The 6,931-nt window shown below is 37.2% G+C and overlaps 1 long non-coding RNA gene across 1 annotated transcript; it reads left to right on the top strand.

The window, feature by feature from the left end:
* The first annotated feature begins 281 nt into the window (after positions 1 to 281).
* Positions 282 to 6,864, top strand: LOC113048793 (uncharacterized). The gene is made up of 3 exons (XR_003276537.1): positions 282 to 4,189; positions 4,364 to 4,565; positions 4,689 to 6,864. It is a non-coding gene; the product is annotated as an uncharacterized LOC113048793 (long non-coding RNA).
* The last annotated feature ends 67 nt before the right edge of the window (positions 6,865 to 6,931 follow it).

Raw genomic sequence — 6,931 nt, 5'->3', positions numbered from 1 at the left:
TTCTGTATGCCTATATATGCATGTGTTTTCTTTCAATTGCTGTGTGGGTTCAGAAGGGTGACACCTGGGGGGAAAACAGATGTCTGAGAATGACCTGAGAGGGTCACTGGGCCATATAGTGGGGGGACAATGTCTGAGGATGATCTGAGGGGGTCACCTAAGTCCTAAATGTGTGTGAAACAGCCCATAGAGAGTGTTCCTTGTTATGTGTGGAAATACAGCTGCTAAGACTTTGTAACCTTGAAGCAGCAGAGGTATATAAGGTGGAGGACTGCCCTCTTCCTGCGTCGGTTTCACTCTGCAGGAACTCAGTGTTGCTGTATGACTGTCTGACCTTCTTTGCAAAGAATAAAAGCTTTATTTTTAATTATACCTGAGAATGAGTCTGTCTCTTATGCTGATGAGAGTTGATTAAAAATTTTGCCACGGCAGACACAACGAAGCATATCATCAAGCAGTGGAAACACTGTGTCAACGGATCAAGACTGACTTTCCAGTCAGAGTGAACACCTCCAAAATCACGAAGAAGAGCAGGGGACAAAGTCTGTCTCAGGCTGATCCAGATGTTTGCTTTTACTGGTGCAGAAGGGACATTGAAAAATTTCACTGTGCACATTTGATCAACCAAACGGCGGCTGGACCAGAGAAAGCTGAGGCAGACTGACAACAGAGACTTTCACAGCAGAACCTGGAGAAGAAGGGGGGAGTCGGGAGCAAAGTCCACCAAGGCCACGCAGCACAAACAGATAAGTCTGAAAACACACACATTTTCTCTAAAGCTCACTGCAATGAAGAAAGAATGCTTGCTCATGTTTCTGCTCACTGCAACGAAGAAAATATGCTTGCTCATATTTCCGCTCTTAGCAATGAAGAAAAATGCTTGCTTTAATACATGATCATATTGAAAGATTAGAAAATGATAAATCTTCTCTCGACAAGAACATAGGCACATAAATTAGCTTACAAACAAATGCCACATAGATTATGGGTTAATGGAGTTGAAAAACTAATTAGAAAGGATGAAATAGATCCAATTCCAAAAATTACGTGGAAATTTAGTTTGGTCTATTACTGCATCTGGTTATATGGTCAGAGAAAATTTCACTGTACCATTGAGATGTAAAGATTAGAATGGCATTAACTTTAAGCATTGTTTACTAAAAAAACTTTTGTCAGAAAACTGCCTTCAAAATGAGTAAGAAAGAGATTTAATGTGAAACTGGGAAGTGGCCCAGTGCCAAATTCAAACTTCAGCTCAATCCAACAATGGCAGTTCTATATTTACCAGTGTAAACGCAAAGATGATGAATTATGTGAAAAGTTTGTCAAGGCTGCAAAAAACAGTTTCACCTAATTCTGAATTAAGCAATTCTCTGATTTACATTGCTCAGCACATATATCATTGGGAAAAGATTACATTTTAGAACAAAAATGGTTTTATGTATAGAAACAGACCTGAAATAGTTAATTGAGACATAAAATAGATGCGCTGTTTCTATTGATTTGAGAAACAGCAAATGTTGTTTGATTCTCTTCCACATGTTTCATTGTCCAAAAAAGAACAATGACCATAGGGAAGACATTGGTTTATTTGTATATGTGTATTTTTCATGTGAATTGGGTGGAGACAGCAGAGGAAAATGTTGAATACAATCCAACACTGTCTGCATACCGAATGTGTTTGCACGGGACTGCTGTTAAAGCTGTACGTACAGTATGTGATTGATGACACAATGACAACAACCTTTCTCTCAGGAGAGAAAGCAGAGACTCACCCAGTGCTCAAAGAATTCCCTACAACACTTTGGGTTTTATCTAAATTTGACTTGGGGCTTGTTAAAAATTGGGAACCAGTTCAAGTCAATCCAAAATCTGATTACAGACTCTGTGAACACCAGTTTTTGAATCATTAAGAGCAGCTGGGGTAATTGTGCTCTGTGAAAATTCTCCTGTGCATACACCTATTTTCACTGTTAAAAGATAAAGAAATATGCAAACAAGACACTGTAAAACTTTTAAAACTTTTGGCTGCTGAGGGTCATAAGCCAGTTTATTAAAACTGCAGTTTGTAAAAAGGGAGGAGACATTTTTTGGTCATCATCACTAAAAATGGCAAATTTTAATCTGAGAAACAAAAAGAGACAATTCAAAAGATTCTAAAGCCTATCATGAAAAAGCAACTAATGTCATTTTGGGGCATGTGTTCGTATTGTTGAACGTTCATTCCAAATTATGTTATCAAAGAATTGCCCCTGAGCGCTTTGGCTCATGGGAAGGGATTGCAACCCCATGACAAACTGACCTGGATTCCAGAAGCAGAGAGTGCATTTAAGAATATATTATTGCTACAAACATCACCAACCCTAGGACTCCCAGACCCAGAGAGAAATTTTGGACAAACTGTTGATAAGAGAATGGGTTTCTGACTTCTGTTCTGTTACAGGATCGTGGGGGAGACCTGTGGCCTATTTTTAGAGTTAGCTCGATCCGGTAACGGCAGGCAGTCCAAAATGCCTGAGTGCTGTTGAATATGCAGAAAAGGCTATTTTAGCTTCAAGGGAAATTGTGGGGTACTCTGATGTGACTTTGCTCAGGCCACGCACTGTCTCTGTGATTCTGTTGGAACAGAAAACATCCCATTTGTCAACGGCCAGGTGTCTCCGGTACAATGCAATTCTATTAGAAATGCCAAACATCACAATTAAATGATGCACAGTGTTAAATCCAGCTACACTGCTCCATACGAAGCAGGATGGGGAAGAACACAATTGTGTTGCCACATTTGAACAGGTCTGTCAACCAAGACCAGATTTTAAAAGACACCCCCTTAGAAATTGCTGACTTAATTTTATTAATTGATGGTTCGAGACCCCCCCCCCCCAAAAAAAACAGAGCAAGTTAAGCTGCAACCACTGCATATGCAACAATAAGATCTGGAGCGCTCCACGTTCATTGCTCTTCGCAAGCGGCTGAATTGATAGCATTGATGGAAGCTTGCAAAATTGCTGATGGACGAACAGTTACCATTTACACAAATTCTTGTTTCTCTTTTGGGGTTTGTCATGATTTTGGGGCATTGTGGAAACACAGGAAATTTCTAAAGTCTAATGGTAAGCCTGATTTAAATACAATTTGATAAAATAGCAGCATTGTTAGAAGCAATTTTGTTACCAAAGTTAGTTGCTATCTGCAAATGCGTCACACATTCCAAAAGTTATGATTTTGTGATTTTAGGTAACAAGTAAACTGATACCACAGCGAAAGACACAGCTATGAGAACAGAACCTTCTTTTACCTGTGTAACATTTAACAATGATTAATTCACACTCCCTTCTGATTATCTTACAGCTATGCAAGCTTTTGCCACACCAGACGACAAGAAACAATGGGTGAAGGCTGAGTGCAAGCTATCTTTGGCCGATTACTGAAGACAGACCATGTCTGCCAAAACACTTTTTCCCACACTATGCAAAACTTGTACATGGCCTAGATCACATGAGTAAAGGGGGAATGTTTGATTTGTTAAATTAATATTGTTCCATAAAGGGATTCACTTCCTTTGCAGACAGGTATTGTCACTCATGTATGATCTGTGCCACAAGCAAAGTGGACAGAGGACAAATGATGTCTCAAGCGGCACACCCAGTTCCAAATCAGAGAATTGATAATATAATGTACAATTGAAAGCATAACTGATAATGCAAATAAAATGATCAGTCAGATGTGACATAAAAGAGAAAATTAATGAAGTGTTGTGAGCAGACAGGACTGTTTTGGGTAAAAGAACTCCCCATTGTGTTCATGTACATGAGAATGGCAAAAAGAAGAGTCTAACTTGAGTCCATTTGATATTTTGTTTGGTAGGCCAACTTCCAATGGAGTTGGACCAGAACCACAACCACTGTCCTCTACAGCCTTGTGTGAAGATGACATGCTGAAGTGTAGTAGAAAGTTGTCTCTTGTTCTCTCTCAGATATCTCAGCAGGTCAAGGATGCTCTGCCCAAGCCAGCGGAAGGAGTCTGGCATGATATCAGGTCTTGCTGATAACACAGAGGTTAAAGTGGCAGAGGGAGCTACGTGGATACACGCAAGTCACTGCAGGAAGGTTCGAGCACCACCAGAGGGCTACAGCTCAGTAAAGTGATTGACCAGCTGCCCCGTGCCAAGGGGGATGTCTGGCTGACTGAGGTGAACAGACATACAGTGGTGTATGAGTGATATAAAAGTTTCTATATACTCCACTTTTCACTGCCTGAACATCTACTTAATGTTTATTTTATTTTATTTTTTTTATATCTAAAGCATCCTTGTTTAATATCTGTCATGGTCTAAGCATTATCTGTTTCTGTTGTTCTGATGAAGGAAACTTGTTGGGGAGGATTCGATGTCTGTTGAGAACCATGTGAATGTGCTACAAAGTGAGTTTCAGAAAACACATCCAGACACCTCGACTGTCAAAGTCCACACGGCACAAAAAGTCTCCTGGAGATGTTGAGAAAGCATGGAAGGAATGTCTGTGGAGGATGTACTCAAAAAATACCCATACTTAAGTACACCTGCTGGAGTGAGTATAGAAAAAAAAAATAATAAACTGCAAAATATCTTGTTTCAAATCTTTTCATTTGTTCTACTTATTGGATACTTCTTGTTTGAATCTCTCAACATTATTATTTTTTTTCTTGTGTAGGTATCGTTGACTGTCAGTCTGTCAGTCTAGATGTGAGGAAGACATGCAGAGTGGAGTTGGAGCTCAGCAGATCGATCTATCTATCTATCTATCTATCTATCTATCTATCTATCTATCTATCTATCTATCTATCTATCTATCTATCTATCTATCTATCTATCTATCTATATATCTATCTATATATATCTATCTTTTACTTGAATTGGCAACTGAAACTGAAAGCTAAGTAAAAGTTTTAGTGGATAAAGCTGTATCTGTTTGCTTAATTGGTTAACTTAATTGGTTAATGTCACTTAACTTAAGGTTACTATAAACTCTTCTGACTAATTTTTAAATTTGATAATTTGTGTGATCAAGAGACGTTTGGATCCTCAAAAAATAATTGTAATTTGTTTTTGATTATTGATAAATCAAGACCTAAACTTGCTGTGGTGATGGCGTCAGTAACCCGCGCCATGCAAAAGTTTTGAAGGTACTTTTAAAAGTAATTGAAAATAATATTCTTAATATCATTAACAACGTTTTTACCTTTTAATAATTTAAGTTGGTTTTATAGGGTTATATTGAATGTATTGCTTCCTTTTAATCTGTAGGTGATTATGGCTTGCCAACATTTTTTTTTTTTTTAACAGACAGCTTTCGCATTACCTTTTGGCACGCCACCACCTTTGGCACGCCCATTGCTCCAAGCTGCAGCTTCCCCACTAGCTTTTATGTGCCTCACATGTAGCTTTGTCTTTTGTTCATCACCACTCACCTCTACACCAACACAAACACAACTGTAAAGGGAGGGGCTTCACTTCTGTGGCTCTCAGCACATCTTAAAAATCAAGTTTAGCCACGTATGTTGGAATCTGTCGAAGACTGTGAGGAGATGGTGCTTTTCCAACAACAAAGTATGAGGAACTTACGCGTTATCTTAATCTTTTCGTGCTGGTTGTAATGGCAGCCCCCGCAGTTTTCTGTACTGCAGCTACCTCAGCAGTGTGCAATGATGCATGCAGAACCATGCAAATGATTTCAAGATAGGGCTGATCTGAAAACGATATCGTCCCTTTGGACAGGGAAGTGTAGGCCTACAATGACCGTCAAAATATTACAAATGTTATAACATTTTTTAGATGAGCCTTTGTCCTAAGATTTCTTTACTATTCGACTATTTTCTTCCCTCTTCAAAAATAAATAAAAAAATAAATAATAAAAATTCCCTTCTTCCAAAACCTTTTTTCTGTCTTCAAAAACGTTTTTCTCTACAAGAAGCAACACAAGAAAACAGAAATAAGTTATATATACAAAGAAAAAAAAAGTGTATGAGTGTTTGCATCAGTGAAAGTAGGTCTATAAGTTCTTAGTATTCAATAGCATACAGTCAATATTCATACTGGTTTTCCCAAATGTTACTTGTTTTGTTTAAATTTGCTCAGTATATAGTGGTGGAAAAAAAACAAGCAAAAAAATTTATAAAACTAAATTATAGTAATATCTTAAAAACCAACTTGCAATTTGACTCCATTAGTATTATACAAAAAAATTTGGTTTAGGAACATGTACACTTTTGCACATTTGCATAGACTTTGTATATTTAAATGAATTATGTAGCATTAGAGATCTACAAATTCCGATGAACTGTATTATAGGTTAAAGTAATATAAAAATATTTCAATCAATATATATGGATTTATTTTTTTGTATTTATTCATTGATATATTTCAGAATTCATCATGCTTAATTCGTGTTACTTAAAATGTATCTAACCATTATGTTTTTTTATACTGTTGAAAAATTGTTATGTTAAGTGTGTCATTGGCATCTATCCACCTATTTCTTCAACACGGAAGTAAGCCTATGGGTGAGACTTCCAGGTTCATTAGAAGCAAGGAGAATAACAAACCTGAAGTAAAGGGTAAAACGGTTTGCACTACATAACCAGTGTGCTCTTAATTAAAAAAAAAACATTAAAATAATATGATAAGACACACCAACTTTCAATATCAAGCAGCAAACGAATTGTTTTGTTAAGCTAAAAATAGCTGGACGGAGTGGACGCAGATGAGACCGGAAACCAGACCCATAGAATACACAAATGACCCCGCCCATTTTTACGACAAGAAAAAGGTGAATACAATAGCCAGTAATGTGTTTATTTAAGTTAAAGTGTATATTCATAAACACATGTATTTATACTAATACAAACCAACTGAATTAAAACATTTCATAATTTATTTATATAAATGTATAAAATA

Source organism: Carassius auratus, chromosome 30 (genome assembly GCF_003368295.1).
Source record: "Carassius auratus strain Wakin chromosome 30, ASM336829v1, whole genome shotgun sequence".
Classification (NCBI taxonomy): Eukaryota; Metazoa; Chordata; class Actinopteri; order Cypriniformes; family Cyprinidae; genus Carassius; species Carassius auratus.
The sequence above is the reverse complement of the archived record's forward strand: the minus strand, read 5'-3'. Positions and strand labels throughout refer to the sequence as shown.